This window comes from Protopterus annectens, chromosome 2.part1, assembly GCF_019279795.1.
Source record: "Protopterus annectens isolate FY-2018-M chromosome 2.part1, PAN1.0, whole genome shotgun sequence".
NCBI lineage: Eukaryota > Metazoa > Chordata > Ceratodontiformes > Protopteridae > Protopterus > Protopterus annectens.
In genome coordinates this window covers 168,754,907-168,774,363 of record NC_056729.1, presented here as the reverse complement: position 1 = coordinate 168,774,363, position 19,457 = coordinate 168,754,907, and the positions used below count along the sequence as shown (strand labels likewise).

Sequence of the window (19,457 nt, the reverse complement as noted above, 5' to 3'; positions counted from 1 at the left end):
TCTCCTTAGCATTGAGAACATCGATATCTGTGCAGTAACAGAAACCTGGTTCAGGACTCCCGAGAGCACCCCAGCACTACCAGGTTATACCTCATACCATGCTTTTCGACCCCAAAACTTGGACTGAACCACAAAAGGAGGGGGAGTATCGATATTCATCAAAGATACCCACTCCTCCAGGTTGGTGGCAAAGCACGAAGCATCAGAGACTATCCACGTGCAACTAACAGTGGGTAAAACTGCCTTCCAGTTTATAGCCTGCTACAGACCACCCTCCCAAACCCAGGAACCCCACTCGGCCTTCCTGAGAACACTGGAAAATATGAAGGTCTCTCCGAACACCATTATATTGGGCGACTTCAACTACCCAAACATAGATTGGGAGCATTACTCTAGCTCCAACACCCTTGCCCAAAGGTTCCTAGAATTCATAAACTCAAATGCTATGGAACAACTTGTTACCACTCCCACAAGAGGGGAAACATACTGGACCTGATCATCACCAACATGGGGACTCTATGCTCCAGACCAGAAGTGCATCCCTCACTGGTAAGATCAGACCATAAACTGATCTCACTGGATATTCACATCCCGACCCCACCCCCTGCCCAGAAAACCACAGTGAAAAACTTCTCTAAAGCAAATTTCACACTCCTCAAAACCGAGGTGGAATCCTTCAAAGCCCGGGCCTGTGGAAAATCGTCCCAGACCGCAGAATCCTTTATAAATGCATTCTATGAACACCTTCAGGAATGCATGGATCATGTAATCCCAAATAAAACCAAGACCCAATCCTCCAAAGGCAGACGACCTGTCTGGTGGACCCCAGCCATAAACAAACTATACAATAGAAGGAGGAAGCTACTACATGATAGAGCAAAATCCCAAAAAGGGAAGGCATCTCTGATCAGTATTAGCAAAAAACTAAGGGCACTCATAAAATCATCAAAGGCCAGCTTCGAGAGAAAAATTGCACAGGACACTAAAGATAATCACAAGGCTTTCTTTAGTTATGTTAGGAACCTGGGTGGGAATTCCCAGATATGCTCAGAATTAGTCCAAAATGACAAAAAATACACTGATCCCACAGACATTGCCAACATCCTAGCTGACAGGTTCAGCGTAAACTCCCCCCCCCCTCCCCACCAAAAGGGCAAATATCTATCCCAGCAGAGTGCTGCCCCCCCGACATCTCAGATGCTCAGGTGGGGGCCGTCCTCTCCAAAGCAAAAAACACAGCATCAATGGGACCAGACGGTGTCCCAGGCTGAGTCCTACATGAACTCCAAGAAGAGCTAAACCCAAACATAAAACTACTGTTCAATCTCAGCCTTACTACAGGATATGTACCCAAAGAGTGGCGTACAGCAACAGTGGTCCCTCTCCACAAAGGTGGTGCCTCAACGGACCCTGGAAACTATTGCCCCATAAGCCTGACTAGCTTGGTCTGCAAAACTATGGAAAGGATCATCACGGACCTCATAAATAAAGATATTGGGGACCTACAGACACTGGATCCTACCCAGTTTGGCTTTGTTAAGGGCAGATCCTGCCTCTTAAACCTGGTTGACTTCTTTGAAACAGTCACCAAGGCCATTGTGAAGGGAAGGTGGTCCACACAGCCTATCTGGACCTCGCAAAAGCCTTTGATACAATACCCCACTCAGGCATTATAGATAAGCTCACCAGCTTAAATATAAACCCCTATGTCACTAGATGGGTTGCAAACTGGCTCAAGGACAGAACCCACATGGTTAGAATTGCTGGAGCCATGTCAGACTCCAAACCAGTTACAAGTGGCATCCCACAAGGCTCAGTCCTGGGACCTCTCTTGTTTGGTATATATTTCTCGGAGGTACAGGCCAACACGGAAGGACTGTGGCTGACCAAGTTCGCAGATGACTGCAAACTGGGCCATCATCGACTCTCCAGCCGACACAAGCATCCTCCAAAAGGGCCTCATAGAAACAGACAACTGGTGCCAGAGCCATGGCCTCAAGCTAAATGCCAAAAGTGTATAGTCATCCCCTTTGGCAAAACAAAGTGCCCACAAATTACCACATAGGTGGTAATCCATTAAGTACAGAAGAAGTCATTAGGGACCTGGGGACCCAAGTTGATAGCAATCTCTCATTTGACAACCACGTGGCCAAAGTGATTAGAAAAACATTTTATATAGCCCACCTAATCATGAAGGGATTCACATCTAGATTAGGGAGGTCATCGTGCCTCTTTACTCATCCCTCATCAGGCCCATAATCGAGTACAATGCCCCTTTTGGGATGTACCTTACGAACACCTGCAGCAACTGGAAAGACCCCAAAAGTACCTCACCAAGAGGATCAAAGGGCTCAAACAGATGCCATATGCTGCCCAGTTAAAGAAACTCCAGCTCTACTCAGTGGCATACCGCCTGCTCAGAGGTGACCTGTGCCTGGCGTATAAGGCCATGTCCAACCCGAATTAAGGGACATGCTGCACCTCAAAAATCCAAATCCCATCGAGCTACGCTCGAGAGACTTGAACCTCAGCACTGAAATAAATAGGACATGCTGGAGGGACAGATTCATAACCCAGAGGCTCCCTTCACTATGGAATAAAATCCCAGTCCAGGTTAGGCAGAGTCCCTCATTGACTCTCTTCAAGAGGAATCTTGATGAGTGGATGGGAGATCATAGGTTTACCCCGGGTATCACTTCTGTGTCACTGTTAGACAGAGGCACAGTATACTAACCTCGAAAAAGGGCATAGCAAAATTAATTTAAAATGGGTGGCGAAAGCCAAACATACTCTGGCTAGGCTTATAAATGCCCTAGGGCAGATAGCCTAGTATGAACCTATGAACCTATGACTGGTGCTTCAGATCATCTGACTCTTGAAATTTTGTATCTTGTTTTTTTGCAGTGGGGAAAGTCCCTGAACACCCCCTAATATGAGGTCCAAGCCCCTCCACCCCCCAAACTTATATATACCAAATCCAAGGTCATACCAACTCGATGAAGGCAGAAATCTTGCTAAAAATGTAATCATTGCCAGCACAGTTTAGAAATCATACCAGCAATAATTTCATGTGGAAAAAAGCATTTTGCCTATGCTGTTCATCTTTTTTTTTTCTGCAAGAAGCTTGATGATGGGTGTTCTTGTAATCTCTTTGAAATTTTCTTCTGGCATAGAAAGGGTAGTCCTTCTTTGGTTACCATATCACTAACATTTTTAAAATACAAATTCATGTTGCCAGCACATTTTTTTTGAAAATAGTCCCCAAGAATAAATTCATATTTTTCAGAAACCCGTGTATTCCTGAAACAAAAGGTTGGTCATGGAAATTCAGAGATTGTTTGTATATTTTCAGAATATAACAAAAATAATACATATTTTAGATGTCTGTTATGCAAGCAACACACCTCCGTGTAATACATTTGATAACTGATTATTAAATTCAAACAACCATGTTACACCATTTCATAGACAAGTTCAACACCTAAAATAGTATTGCAAATCCTTCAGTATTTAACATTGTACTTTATCAGCTTAACATCTAATAAATCTATATATCTTCTGTTTCATATTTTTAAGGGCTGCCCATTCCCCTTTCATCAAATTAAATTTCTTTTCTGAATGCATGTGCTTAAAAAAGTTCATCATGCAACTCTAGTATACAAATAGCTTCAAAAATGTTGATTATAGCATTCCAAGAATAATCTTTCATTAACACAGTACTTATAGTGCCATATAATTAAGTGAATAGCGTTCTCAAAAGGCAATTAAAAGAATACTTCTGGAATTAATTCCTCTTGGTCTGTTATTGCCCAAGATCTCCATTAAAATGCCCTTTGATATTTACAAGTTACACAAAACAAAACTTGCCACTTAAAACCTGCAAAGGTAATAAACTTTGAATGGAAACAGTACTATTAGTGCAGTTAAACAGTGCAGTGAAATAAAGAAAATAAATGTTAGTTGTACTATACAAGCACATTACAGCAACTCAGTGGCAATATTGGGATCCATCTCCTGCTCTTACTAACATTTCATATGTTGCAGTACTATGGAATGTTCCAAAACCTATTTCCTTATCAATTTTTAATATATGCTTTATCATGCCCCTATAAACAGTCACTCAGAAAACATCCATGTATCCAAATTAATGAAGACACATGGAAACCTATTTATTATTGCATCTAATTGTTTATATATCTATATAGAAATATTTGAATGCTTTCCATACCATTTACATCACATATATGTAGTAAGTACATCATCCCATTGTGCATGTAAACTCAAGCAGAACCCCCTATATATGCATATTAAAAGAGAACCTCTGTGAATTTCTAATATATTCATTTACCCCTCTCCACACTCCCAAGTAAATTATGGTATTTCATCCGTAAGTAGCATGAAACAACAAATAATTCCAAATACAGTCACCAGCTTTATCACAGACCTTATGAACATGTTGCTCTAAAACAGAGTAAAGAAAAATATAACCAAACTAATCTATCCTGATGGATCTGAGTAACAGAAATATTAGCAATATTATCAAATTTATTAAAATCATGTTACAGGAATACACTAGTTATTTATATTACCAAACACTGGCTGGAATGCATAGACAAGTGCCGCACTGCTCAAGGAGGTCACCTTACAAGGTGCTGCAGAGCTAATCAGACATATATTAAGCAATGGATAATGCCTGCATACTGAGCATAGGACCACATACAAAATAGAGGTGTAGCATTAATGGGACAGACAGTGCTAGGCTGTATTATGGAGAATGCAGTGCTAGAGCAGAGTGAGGGGTAGTGTGATGGACAGGCAGTGCTAGGCTGTATTATGGTGCAAGCAGTGCTAGAGCAGAGTGAGGGCTGATGTGTGGGACAGACAGTGCTAGACTGCATTATGGAGCAAGCAGTGCATGGGCAGAGTGAGGGCTGATGTGTGGGACAGACAGTGCTAGACTGCATTATGGAGCTACCAGTGCTAGAGCAGACTGAGTGATAATGTGATGGACAGACAGTGCTAGACTGCATTATGGAGCAAGCAGTGCGAGGGCAGAGTGAGGGCTGATGTGTGGGGCAGATAGCACTAAGCTGCAACAGAGCAAGCAGTGCTAAAGCAGCATGAGGACTGATGTGATTGACAGACAGAGAAAGGCCGCATATAGTACAGTGTGAGGGCAATGATGATGTTAGGCCAGTCAGCTCAGAGCTGAGAGTCTAATTGTTTTCCCCACCCACCATGTAGTAGTTGTGTTATATGTTTGTTATGTAACAACTTGAAGAACGACAGCAAGAAGAAATCCACAACTGGCCACAGTACAAACACAGGTTTAATAAAGAACTCAGAACTCTAGCACCTCGGCTTACAGCCTTCCAGGAGTAATACAAACACACAACTTTACACAGACTTTTTATAACACCATTCATTAATTAATTACTCAGTTACATAATAATTGTTTCCAATTAATCTCTAAGTTTAAACCTACAGGTACCATAGTATTAAACTTTAAAATATAAACAGATTCTTTATAAAGAAATTTGTCCTTAATATCACATATTTCACCAATTTTCATAAAAGAATAATCAGCATTATGAACTGTTTTAAAGTGCATTGCAATGTTACTTTCTACTTTGCCATTCTTTATATCTCTTATATGTTCCTGTATTCTTACTTTAATTTTTCTTTTACTTTCTCCTATGTAAAATAAATTGCAGGGGCATCTAAGAACATATATTACCCCTTCACTATTATATGAAAAACTACCACCAGGAGAAAACATAATACCATTTATTTTCTTAATTTTTTTTTTTAATTTGTAACAACATAGGAACATATAGAGCAACCACCACAAGGGTGAGTACCCCTCATGGCAGGGGTTATATATAATGTCTCATTAGGCATAGAGAAATAACTAGAAACCAAAAAATCTTTTAAACTTTTTCCTTTTTTATAGGAAATACAAGGACTATTTGTTATTATTCTTTCCAGTTCCACACCCTGAAGTAAATATTTCCAACAGCTATGCAATATTTCGTTAATCCTATTGCTCAAGCTATTATACACTGAGGCAAAATATATCTGATTTTTACACAATTCGGTGTTATTCCCTTCTCCATGCATAACATTTTGACACTGATTAGTCCCAGTCTATGTGCTACAACTCTTTGTAAAGACTTCTTAACCATATTGTAGTTATAGCCCCTATTAACAAACATATGGAAAGTGTACCTGCACTCTCTTACAAAATCCCCCAATCACTACAAATTCTGTGCATTTGAAGAAACTCCCCATAGGGTAGGGCTTCCAACAAATGCTGGGGATGAAAACTAGCCCCATGCAAAAAATGAAAGTTGTCAGCAAATTTCCTATGTACTAATGTCTTGATGCCCCCACCATTAATACCCTCTAATACCAAGTCTAGAAAATGGACCGTACTACCACACTGTATGTCATCAAATTTCAAACCATAAATATTTTGTTATAAATCCAAGCAAAAATTCATGACATTATGCCTACCACATTTACAAATAAAACCTAAATCATCAATATATCTGTAATAGGCAATAACATAATTTCTTACAAACTCATGCTTATACAACGTATTCCAACATAAAAAGTGCCATAAACAGATTTGCATGCATGGGGGCAAAGGATGCTTCTATGACGATACCTTGTAATTGATGATACACACATCCATCAAAAACAAAATAATTACTTAATAAACAAAAATGTGTAAGTTCTATTATGTAACAGGACAAGGGAGAATTACCTAAAAAATAATTTAAGTCTTTGATGCCATCGTGATGTCTAATGCTAGTGTATAAACTTTTCACATCCATAACTACATAATACATATCACTACTCCACTTAATGTCCTGTATTCTATCCAAAAAAATCAAGAGTCTTTTATATAAGACTGCAATTTCATAACATGGGACTTTAAATGTTCATGTATAAGTAAACCTATATTGATTAAAAAATATTTATGGGCACCAACAACTGGACGACCAGGAGAGCTCTGCAAATTTTTATGTAATTTGGGCAGGAAATAAAAGGCAGGTATCTTACACCCATCCTCATCAAACCAAAGTTGTGTGTTTGTATTACTCCTGCAAGACTGTAAGCTGAGGCACTAGAGTTCTGAGTTCTTTATTAAACCTGTGTTTGTACTGTGTTATCTGCTTGTTGCCTGCCCCTTATGATAATTTGACAACATAATTCCCTCACTCTCCCCGTTCATTGGCTGCTGACAATAAGCACACAAATATAATTTTATAAAGTATCTTCTCTAGTCAGCCTGATGGAGGTGGTTATCTTAACACCTTGTAAGAATTGTCTCATGCTGTCTGATGATCATCTATTACTCAAACAGCATAACACAGTGTGTGAGAGATGTATTTGTTTAATATCATAGGAGGCAAAAATCTCACACACAGTAAACTCAGCCACCTAAATCATAAGCAGTACACCACACATTACACCTCTCCAAGGCCATCACAATACACATAATCCATCATATGCTGAGGTTCTAAAGATTACCTTGCCTAAACCTCAAAGACCCCCAAAACACAACACAAGCACAAAGCACACTCAGCATATTAAGCTTACTTCCTCGCATAGCACATGGAGTCTGAAAGGAATGGATGCTGAACCCATAAAGCAGGCATCAACCCAAACAAATACTCTTGTTATAGGTAACTCCATTGTAAGGCATACAGATGCGCCTCCTGCCAGGCTGAGCAAGGAAAGAGAGCTGGTTAGCTGCTTGTCTGGTGCCAGAATCCATCAGATCATGCATGTACTCAAGTCCTTCAACAACAAGTATCGGTATGACTCTGTCATTGCTGGTGTCAATGACTTGAGGTGTACTTTTCTGGATTATATGAAGAGAGATATGATAGAGCTCTCAGATTATGTGTCTAAGGCAGGTATAAACCTAGCAATGAGGATCATTCTATTTTCTCTAGGAATGATGCCTAGATATGAGCAAAAATTAATTGACTTCAATAATTGACTTAGTTTTTGGTCTTATTAAGAGGGGGTCCAGTATTTGTCAGCCTGGGAGAATATGATTGACAGACCATACTACTTTATTAAGGATGGCCTACATCTAGCCCCTCTAAAGTTTTGATTATTTGCAAAGACATTGCCCACCCCTAGTGCCTTTTTCTAGGCAATGCTGACCTGATAAATCCACCAATAAAATGAACAAGCAAAGGAAAATATGAAGGTATTACTGATCAATGCTATGATTCTGAACAAGAAACTCAACTTCCTACAACCTCCTCTCAACCTGGAAGACATTGATGTCTGTGCAGTGACTGAGACATGGTTTCAAATAGTGGAGAGCACTCAAGCTGTGCAGGACTATAACACCTTGCACACAATTAGACCAGCTACTACACAGGAGGAGATAAAAGATGGAGGTACATCAATCTACACCCAGAAGAGACTCACATCAAGATTGGTAAAGCAGTATGGTGCATTTGAACTTTTTCATATCAAAATAACCTGCAGAAAAGTCCCTTACCATATATTAGATAGTTATAGAACTCCATCCATGACAAAAGAAAGCCACAACACTTATCTACAGGAACTAGAATCATTCAGTATTAAATCTGATACAATTTTCCTATGTGATCTAAACTGTAGAGCTATAGACAGGGAAACCTACACCACCTCTAGTGCACAATCACAGAGATTCATGGACTCTGTCAGTACAAATGTCAGGGAAGAATTAGAATATCTACTATGGGAATAACATCTTGGATCTTGTCCTGACTAATATGGGAGCATCTTGTACTATCCCTTGTGTACCTTCATCACTTGTTCGGTCTGACCATAAAGCAGTCTCTTCAAAATAAACATGAAACCAGAGATTCCTTCCTTCCAAGGTACGTTTAGAAATTTCTTTAAGCAAACTACCTACTCATAAGTGATACATTACCAAGCTTCAAATCCCCATCAAACCTAATTAACTCTACTGACTATGCAGAAATATACACTGACACACTATACCAGCATGTAAACAGCTACAAAGATGCAACTGTACCCAGAAGGAACTGAAGTTCAAACCCCAGAAACAAACCCACATTATGAAACCATAATATCAACAAGCATTATAATAAAAGGAAATTAATTTTGACCAAAAATAAGAAGAGTGATTCCCTGAAAGTTAGAGCCCCTGTCATTAAAATAAACAACTCAGGAGCTTAATAAAATCCAGCAAAGACAAGTTTGAGGCTAAAACAGCTACTCAAGCCAAAGACAATCACAAGTCTAAAGGGTTAAAATGAAATTGCACATGTCCTAGAAGGTTAGCATATGTGTTTGCAACAGTACAACTGGAAACATGGAAAAGTGCAGAATGATTATGTTTTATTTTCTGAGCCTGAGGCAGCATTCTTTCTAAATCACATGGTAAAAAAAAAAACAAAAAAACTTATTCCATACTAAGCTAAAAATGTAGATAAGAAATTGCAGATCTATTTTACTAAATTTGACTTATTTCTATTAGATATTTAGTATGGTCTGAAGAACAAACTGTATTATGAACTGTATTAGTTAGCATTTTTCTATTGGATGCTAACAGTTATGATTGATAAAGTTTACTACTTTGTTAAAGTTTTCCTATAAAAAGATCATGAATTCTTTTGTTCAGGGTGACATGACTTCCTGAGTACTGTCCCCCAAATATGTGTTATTTATTTTAATAAATTATATTTTAATCTGCCAGTGATTGAGGTTTATTTTCAAACTGCTGTGAGCTGGTTCTACAGAAAACCGCTTTACTGGGCCCTTTCACAGTTTTTTGTCTATTGTGTTTTCTGTAGCATTACTTCACAACTGTACATTTCTTTGGAATTTTCAATATTTGCAGACTTTCAGGTTTCCACAGGTAAATGTAGCTTTTGTATGCATGTAGGTTAGTATGTGAGTGTAATATCTTTTTTTTTTTTGTTTGTATTAACAATTCAACTTTTCTTTAAATTGGGAATGAATGTGGGTACTTTAAAAGAACTGGAGTATGGTACTCCTGCAAGACATATGTTTCAGAATTGTAACAGAGATATCTGTCTCTACTTAGATAAATGGCATGAGCTCACTAAAAATGATGGTAAATTGACTTTTCCACCTGCTGGTACTTTTGATAAAAATATTTTGTTAAACTTATAAAAGAGACTTAGAGAAAAAGGTAATAAAGTCCCTGATGTCTGCTGGTTAGCCTTTAATGCATGGCAGATAGAATCTAAAGGTAGAGAAAAAGATTCTATAGTTTATAGTTTGAAACATAACACAGCTAAACTTAAAACACAGTTACAATCAGCTAATAAGATGATTAATCATCTACAACATTCTGATTGTCAGAGACCAGGTGATTATGGGCTCTATCCCCTTAGGGAACTACAGAAATTACAACTTAGTCATGGTCGGTCATCTGATGACAATTGCTTAGTTTTGCCCACTGCACCACCTCCACCTTATAATGCACCACCATCACCCCCTGACCATCATCATTCTGCTGTCTCTTCTTCCACCTCAGAGATTATTATTCCATCACCTTCTCAGAGAAGGCAACCTTCTGAGTCGTTCACCTCCACTAGCCAAATGACTCAACCTCCTCAGTTATCTCCTTCTTCTAGCCAACTTGAAACCTCTTCCTCTTCTTCTGTTTCAGACCATATCCAGTCTAAAATACCTCTGATGTTTATGAGCTTTCTGAGACAATGTATAAAAGGGGTGTTATCTTCTCTTCCTAGATGACAAAAGCTATGTTCATGTAAATTTGTTACTCAGTTCCAAATAATTGTAGATTGGGATGGTTATTTTGGCTCTGATAAATTTAATCTAGATAAAAATTATTCTGATTCCTCCTCAGAGGAAGAGGGAGATAGTGTCTACCCACCTACATCCTCTGCGACAAGTCCTGAACCAAGCACTTGGCAGAGATAAAGCAGCACCTTCCACTATAAATGTGGTCCATCCTTGGTCTGTAGTTGATTTCCAAATTATTTTGAACTGTCTCACATCGTTCAGAACAAATCCAGTAAAATATGCAAGAATCTTAAAGGGGTATGTTGAATTGCAAAATCTTACTTTAGAGGATCTCAGAGCAGTGATGAGCACATCCATTCCGCCTGATATGTTTAAACATATTTGGGATCATGTTAATATGCCAGACCCTGTTCCACAGCATGCAGATGTAGTGGCTTTTTAGGCAACTAGGACTCGCTTATTACAGGCTATTACTGCAGTATGTCTACCAGTGCCTTACTGATTCCGGATAAACGCAGCCACACAGAGAGAGGATGAGTCAGTTTAATCTTATTTGCAGCATATGACAGATGCCCTGGAAGCTTTCTCAGGTTATACAGAGCCTACTGAAGGTCCAGCAGCAAGTGGTCTCTCAGCTGCTTTTGTCAATGGTTAATTGCCCTCCATTCAAGATCAGCTAAAAAAGGTTTGCTTAACTTGGCCAAGTTTGGGGCTTCATGAACTTGTTAATCAGGTTCAGTATTTAGCAGACACCCTTATTCATGAAAAATGAGAGTGACAAGAAAAAATATTAAACTTACAGCTCCAACAGTTTACCAGAAATAGAGGGAAAAATAGCGGAGGGAGTGGGGAACATAATAGATTTATTTTTTTTTTCAAAATCAAGGACCATTTCCTCAGAATTTTAACAATACCCCAAATTCACAAGGACAGAGACTAGAATCAAATTCAAATATGTGTTTTAATTGTGGCCAGAATGGTCATTGGAGGGGCAATTATCCTTTCCTGCTGTCAGTAGATGTGCCAGTACAGTCTAACAATCCATTTGATAATCAGTTGCCACCACAAAATCAGAAAAATGTCCATCAAAATGCGAGGCAACAACCTTCTACATGAAACATTCCTTGGCAGTCATCAGCTTGGCAACAAGATAAATAGGATAGTCATGAACAGAGATCACAGCTATTTCCTTTCATACCTGTATACCAGAAAGGACCATTCATTAACATTATACTTCATGTCAGCAATATCCCCTTTCTAATAGATACTGGAGCTACTAGATCAATGTTAAATGCTTCCATGACCAAGAATTTCCTTTTGTCCTGCAACACAGTGCAAGGAGTTGGGGTATCAGGGAGTCTCTTTATACTGTCCTGAGACAGTTTCAATTTCCATTCAGTTGGTACTGCTGACATATCTATGTGCTTTTCTTGTTGGAAACTCTGCACTCCTTAATCTTTTAGGTAGGGATTGTTTCTGTTAATTGCAATGTACAATATTCTGTACACTGAATGAAATATATTTAAATGTTCCCAATGAGTCTCCAGTGATGCAGATGTGTGCTGTTGTAGGTGTTTTGGATGAGGAAATGCTCTTTTCTTTCCCTACTGACACAGAACCTGTACAGCCATCAGATGAAGAATTACTAAATACAGTTCCTTTACAGTTACGGACAATCCATGAAAATGAGGCACAACTTATTAGAGAGGCTACACCAGCACAAATTACTTTAAAACCTTGTGAACCTTGCCCATGGTGACAAAATTTTCTCTTTCTGCAGGAGCAGAAGCAGGAATTGAACCAGTTATTTCAACATTGCTGCAACAAGGCATACTTATTCCTACTAGGAGTCCTTGTAATGTACCCATTTTGCCATTAAAGAAACCTGGCCAAGACACTTATAAATTTGTCCAACATCTGAGAGCTGTGAATGCACTAGTTGTGCCTGCTTTTCCCATAGTATCTAACCCTGCAACTATTCTTTGCTCATTTCCTCTTTCTGCTACCAACTTTTGGTTATTGATATTTCCTCAGTTTTGTTTTCTGTCCCAATACACCCTGATAGTCACTATTTATTTGTGTTTCCATATAAAGGACACCAGTACACATGGACACGCTTACCCCAAGGATATGTAGAATCACCTACCTTATTTTTTAGGGAAATGAAAAAGCAGTTAGATAAAATACAGTTACCTTGTAGGTCTGCCTTAGTACAGTACATATATGATCTTCTCATAGCATCTAATTCTTTTGCTGTCAGACTGATAGCATTTTCTTCTGAAAACTAGCTGAGTTAGGATTTAAAGTAAACCATCTAAACTTCAGCTTTGGCAGGCTTCAGCTTTGGCAACCACAAGTCCAGTTTTTAGGACATCTAATCTCTGAAAATGCATAACACATTCTGCCCTCTCACATTACAGCTATACAGACAGCATAGAGACCTACTTCTCTAAGACAACTTAGAGAGAGCATTTCTTGGTTTAGTAGGCTATTATTGACAGTGGATACCCAACTATGCTGAAATAATTAAATCTTTACTAGAACTATTGAAAAAAGACACCCCCGAGTCCCTTCCATGGCATTAGGACTGTCACATTATTCTAAAGTGCTCTTTCTTTTCTGTTGTGAATGCAACAAGGTAGCATTAAGATTATTAGTACAGAAAATGAATGATGGCTTTAGACTAGCTGCTAATTACAGTACAAATCGTCATGCAGTATCAGCCGCACTTCCCCCTTGCCTTAGAGCTGTATCCACAACTGCCCGGTTAGTTGATATGGCAGCGGCACTTACTTTAAGTCATGATACCTTTGTTGCAGTTTCCTGCTGTTCATGCTTTATTATTAATGGCTAAACCACAATATCTTTTTTCCTCTAGACTTTCCAAATATGAGTTAGCTCTGCTTAATAATCCTTCTTTGCAGATTATTAGATGCCCTCCCTTGAATCTAGACTCTCTTATCCCTACTTCTGATGAAGGTGAACTTCGTGGTTGTGTTTGTTATTAATAATGTTCTTCCTCCTAGATCTGATCTCAGGGATACTCGTCTGCAGAACCCTGACTTAATTTTGTTTGTCGATGGATGGTGCATCAGAAGGGAATACAGACAATTGACAGACACTTTTACGATCTGTAGTATTGATCAAGTATTACTGACTGGACAATTGCAGGGAAATGTTTGAGTTCAAGTAGCTGAATTAGTAGCTGTTACTGAAGCTTGCAAGCTAGTACATGAAAAGACTATTACTGTGTACAGTGATTCAAGACACGCTTGTGGAGTGGCTCATGATTTTGGAAACCTTTGGAGAGAAATAGGTTATTTAACCTCTGCAGGGCAAAAATTAAAAATGCCATTCTTGTAAATGAGTTATTAGATGCCCAGTTTCTCCCTAGGGAGACAGCTGCTGTTAAAGGTGCTGCTCATAGGTCAGATACCTCATTTGAATCCGTGGGAAATACCTTTGTTGATACAGTGGCAAGGCAGGCTGCTTTATTAAATCCTGTTCAGGCTTCTGTTTTGCAGCCTCTTCAAGTTGAAAATGTACTTGTAACTTTGCAGGAATTGTTGTTTTTTCAGAGACAAGGTGATGACTCTGAAAGGGTAAGGTGGATTCATGATGGCTGTTGTCATTCCCTGGACTTAGTTTGGTGCCATCTGGATGTAAGGTTAGTAGCATCATGAACTCTTCTACCACAATTGGCATGGGCTTACAATTTGCCTTCCCATCTGGGAAAAAATGCTTTAATAAGACTAATTTTGACTGACTGGTATGCTCCTTATGCTTCAGAAGTTGGTCAGTATCAATTTAATGTTTCTAAATCTCTGACTGTTCCCACACAGCATATTAAAAACCATGGGGACCTTTTTGTTATTTACAGCATGACATCACATAATTGCCAATGTGTGCAAGGTTTAAATATGTACTAGTTTTGACTGATGTTTTCTCTGGTTGGGTAGAAGCATACCCATGCATCAAAAATGATGCAGACTCAGTGGCTAAGAAGATGTTGTATGAGTTTATACCCCATTTTGGGTACCATATTGTATTCAGTCAGATAGAGATACTCATTTTGCAAGTCAGATTATTCAACAAATTTGTAATGTTCTAAATATTTAGATGCAGTATCACCGTCCACACAGAACTCAGGTTTGAGGCATGATAGAAAGAATGAATCAAACTTTGAAAACCAAGTTAGCAAAACTTACTGCAGAAATGGGTCTAAAATGACCAGAGGCTTTACCCTTAGTTTTATTTACTATCCCCAGTGCAATCAGTGCATCAAAAATGTTCTCCCCTCATGAAATGCACATGGGACACCCTATGAGGATGCCAGTCACACCCTTACCCACAAATCTTGATCTGCAGGTAGTTGATGAAAAAATGTTTACATATTGTAAATAACTTATTTCTGTTCTGTGGCATCTTCAATCACAGGTTATCTCTGCCCAACTCCAGCCTGATCATGATGCAACACATGATGTCAACCAAGGAGATTGGGGCTTCTCCAGATGACATGCCCTCCAACCTCAAAGGAAATGCTCATTCCTGATGTTCCTCATCGCAGCTACAGCTGTTAGACTCGAAGGGCCTCCAACATGAATCCATATCAGCCATATTTGAAACGTAGTCCCAAATGAGGGAAGCCGACTCATTCCTTTCAACCTACCCTCTGCAACCTTGCCTGATGATGAACTGGTTTCCTCTCGTACCAGTAGAAAATCCAGAGAGGCTTGGAACAGAACCCATGACTGATACTGAGGACATCAGAAGGAGACATTTTTCCTGAGTCAGGTGACCAAGCACCGCTCATGGGAGCTAACCTACAACAGCAATCTTTATGGAGTGTGTTTAGAGTACAGCAGTGAGCTATTCATCACAAAATGAATTTGTGTCTGGACATGTTTGAAAACTCACTCCGACCCTGCCGAGCTTATCATTCAGGTCTGATTGTTACTGTGATGACTGCAATTGTTGTTTTTGTTCTACTGCTACATTTCCTGATCCCTGCTGAAACTGTAAGTACTGCTCAGTTTCTTAAAAGAAAAATAAAATGATAGATAAAATCTAGACAGAAATCAGCAGATTGGCATTCCAGTTTCAGTACATTCCATACCACTTTGAATACATATGCTAAGACTCTAAATGTTAGTAATTGTTGGTTATGTGGCCACACACCTACTGCCTATGATGGAGGTATCCCATTGTTTCCAGTACCTGTAAAATGAAGTTGATATGGAGGCAGCTTTTTCATCAGTGGTACTAGGTAAAAATGCTTTGTGGCATAATCCATCCATCCTCAACTCCTTTTTCCCATTTTGCGCATGGGATCAGGGTGTTACTTCAACAGTGACAATCATACCGAACCAAGATTTTACACCACCAGGTGACTAGCCCTGCTGCAGTAGTTCATCCATACCACTCACTCGCACCTACGGCCAAGTTAGAGTGTCCAATCCACTTACTGCATGTCTTTGGAATGTGGGAGGAAACCCACATGACCACAGGGAGGAAGTGCAGACTATGCACAGAAGGCACCCCAGCTAAGAATCAAACCAGAGAACCTCTTGCTGTCGGGCAGCAATGCTAACTGCTACACGACTGCAGCCACCCATTCACATCATTTAATACAATTGCTGCACTTAGACTGTCAGTGACTGTCAAAGGATATACTTGCTATGCGAAAAATGGGACTGTGGAGGTTGGACAGATTAGTTGTAGTATTACTCAAAGAATGCATAGTGGAGTAAGAGATATGGTCATGCTGAAGAAATTTAATTTTATTTGTGGCAGTCTAGCATATCCCTGGCTGCCAGCAAACCGGTCAGGGTGTTGTTATATTGGGAGAGTTCTTCCAGTCGTTTGACATAAAGATACTCTGCCCAGTGGTAAAATTTGTAATATACGAGATACTCAGACTGCAAGAAATCCAATTGAAAAGGTTGATGCGTCATTGATTTATCATCATGATTTAGAGCAAGCAACTTTTAAAGGACTATCTCATATGGACCTTGGTGATTGTGTTATTTCTGGGGCTGTTATATTACCTGCTTATGGGACTGTAAAAATAAGTTTGGGAGCTGAGAAAGCTCTCTTAGCTATTAGAAGTATTAAGCCATGCAACATATCAAACTGTTAATTTGATTACAAGTGCCATGTATGCAGTGGTACTCCAAGATCAAATGGCACTTGATTTGTACTTGCTTCGAAGGGAGGTACATGCAGTCTCATGCACGAGGAATGCTCTTTGTTTATTCCCAATAATGAGCACTCAATACAGTCATTTGGAAATCATCCAAAAAATGACTGAACTGTCAGATACCAAGGAAGCTGATATTTCAAAATGGGCTTGGCTAACCAATTTGTTTTCAGGATGGGGAGGCAAGTTGCTGAAATTTATTATGCTTATTGCTATTATTATTATGATTGTGTTTTTGCTTTTATTTTTATGCAAAGCTTTAATGACCAAACTCATTGCATCTTGATCAAACCCATTGTTACAGAATTTGCATGTTAGTGATTTTGAAAAAGTGTGATTTACAGATCATATAAATGAACATGAAATAGAAATTGGAAAAGAAGAGTTACTTTTTGAAGGTTTTGGAAAAATGTATGAAAATATATTTAAAGTGTAAAAGATGTTTTATGATATAAGTGTGATGCTTTCTCAGCATCAAATGAGGGATTGTAAAGGGTTAAAATGAAAGTGTACGTGTCCTAGAAGGTTAGTGTATGTGTTTGTAACCGTACAAGTGGAAACATGGAAACGTACAGAATGTTAAGTTTCATTCCCTGAACCTGAGGCAGCATTCCTTCTAAATCAAATGGTAAAAAGAAACTTATTCCATATTAACCTAAAAATGCAGATAAGAAATTGTAGATCTATTTTACTAAACCTGATGTATTTCTATTAGATATTTAGTAATGGCCTGAAGAATAAACAGTATTATGAACTGTATTAGTCAGCATTTTTCTATTGGATTCTAGCAGTGGTATGGTTGATAACGTTTACTACTTTGTTAATGTTTTTGTATAAAAAGATCATAGATTCTTTTGTTTGGGGAGATATGACTTCTTGATACTGTTTCTCCACACATGTGTGTTATTTCTTTTAATAAACTGTATTTTAATCTGCCAATGACTGAAGTTTATTTTATTATGTTTGAACCTTAAACCCAAGGTATTTTTTAATTATGTTCATAATCTCAAAAGCACAATGTAACAATGTGCTGAACTGATTGTGGACAATGCTACCTGTACTGAATCTGAAGATACAGTGAACCTACTGATCAGTAAATTTAGCGCTAACTTTAACCCCCTCTCTCCTCCATCTGTCCCTCAAGATATACCTGAAATTGGCATGCCTCCAGCTGTCACAAAAGACTAAGATATAAAAGTGCTATCAAAAGCCAAAAATACTACATTGATGGGTCCCAACAATATCCCTGGATGCATCTTAATAGCTGGAAGCATGATTTAGCCACATCCCTAACAACACTGTTCAGTCTTAGCCTGCATACAGATTTTGTACAGCTGCAACCACTCCCCTCCATAAGGGAGGACCTTCCACAGACCCAGGCACTTACAGACCCATAAGTCTGACAAACTTCATATGGAAAGCCATGGAAAGACTTATCATGGAATTAATCAATCAGGACATAGGGAACCTCCTACATCTGAGTTTGGATTTGTCAAGAACAGGTCATGATTACTCATCAGCAAAGCCGTGGATAAGGCAAATGGTACACACCACATGCCTTGACCTGGGCGAAGCTTTTTACACCATTCCCCACTCAGGCATAGTAGAAAAGCTAAATAAACTGGGAAACTGCCAACTGGGTCACAGATAGGATACAGATAATTAAAATAGGGGAAGTTCTTTCCACAAATGAACCAGTCACCAGTGGAGTCCTCAGGAGCTCTGTGTTGGGACCTATCCTGTTTGGCATCTTCTTTTCTGAAATAAAACAACTTGAGACCATAACCTGCTCCCCACACACTCTAATCTGGTTCCATAACTATCTACACAACAGAAAACAATCTGTTAGATGGCAAAGTAAGCAATCCGATTACCTTCTCAACAACATAGGCGTTCCCCAAGGGTCTATTCTTGGGCCCTTGTTTTTTAACATATTTGTTAATAATCTCCATAAAGAATCCCTGCAAAGTACACTCATTTAATATGCGGATGATTCAATTATAATTACATCCTCTAACAACACCTCAGATCTCCTAAAGTTAACACAAAATGCATTTACTTCCATCGAATCCTGGCTTAATGAAGCTGAACTGCTACTTAATCCCAAAAAATCAAAACTTTTACTCTTCACAGCCAAACTTCTAACTCTAGACTTTAAAATATTCTCTCAAAACAATACAGAAATTGAAACTGTAAAAACAGCCAAACTACTTGGCAGCACAACTGATGACAAACTATCCTTTGAGAATCATATACTCAGAGAAATCAAAAAGACCCATTTTAAGCTTGGCAAACTCTAAAGGCATAAACTCTGTTTGGACAAGTTTACCAAGTTGTAACTAGCTAATAGTCTACTTCTACCCTCCCTCCTCCATGGTTGCCCAATTCTCACTAACCTACACACATCTCTCCTGAACAAACTGCAGTCGTGCTACTATAAAATAGCTAAGTTTGTCCCCAACATGCCAACTCACACACATCA

General features: G+C 38.8%; 1 long non-coding RNA gene across 1 annotated transcript in view; it reads left to right on the top strand.

Moving 5' to 3' along the window:
* LOC122793994 overlaps positions 1–16,231 on the top strand; it is a 139,686-nt gene extending 123,455 nt beyond the window's left edge. The window contains exons 3-4 of the long non-coding RNA XR_006363600.1: positions 14,355–14,443; positions 15,214–16,231. This is a non-coding gene — a long non-coding RNA (uncharacterized LOC122793994). The remainder of the gene's footprint in view (positions 1–14,354; positions 14,444–15,213) is intronic.
* The last annotated feature ends 3,226 nt before the right edge of the window (positions 16,232–19,457 follow it).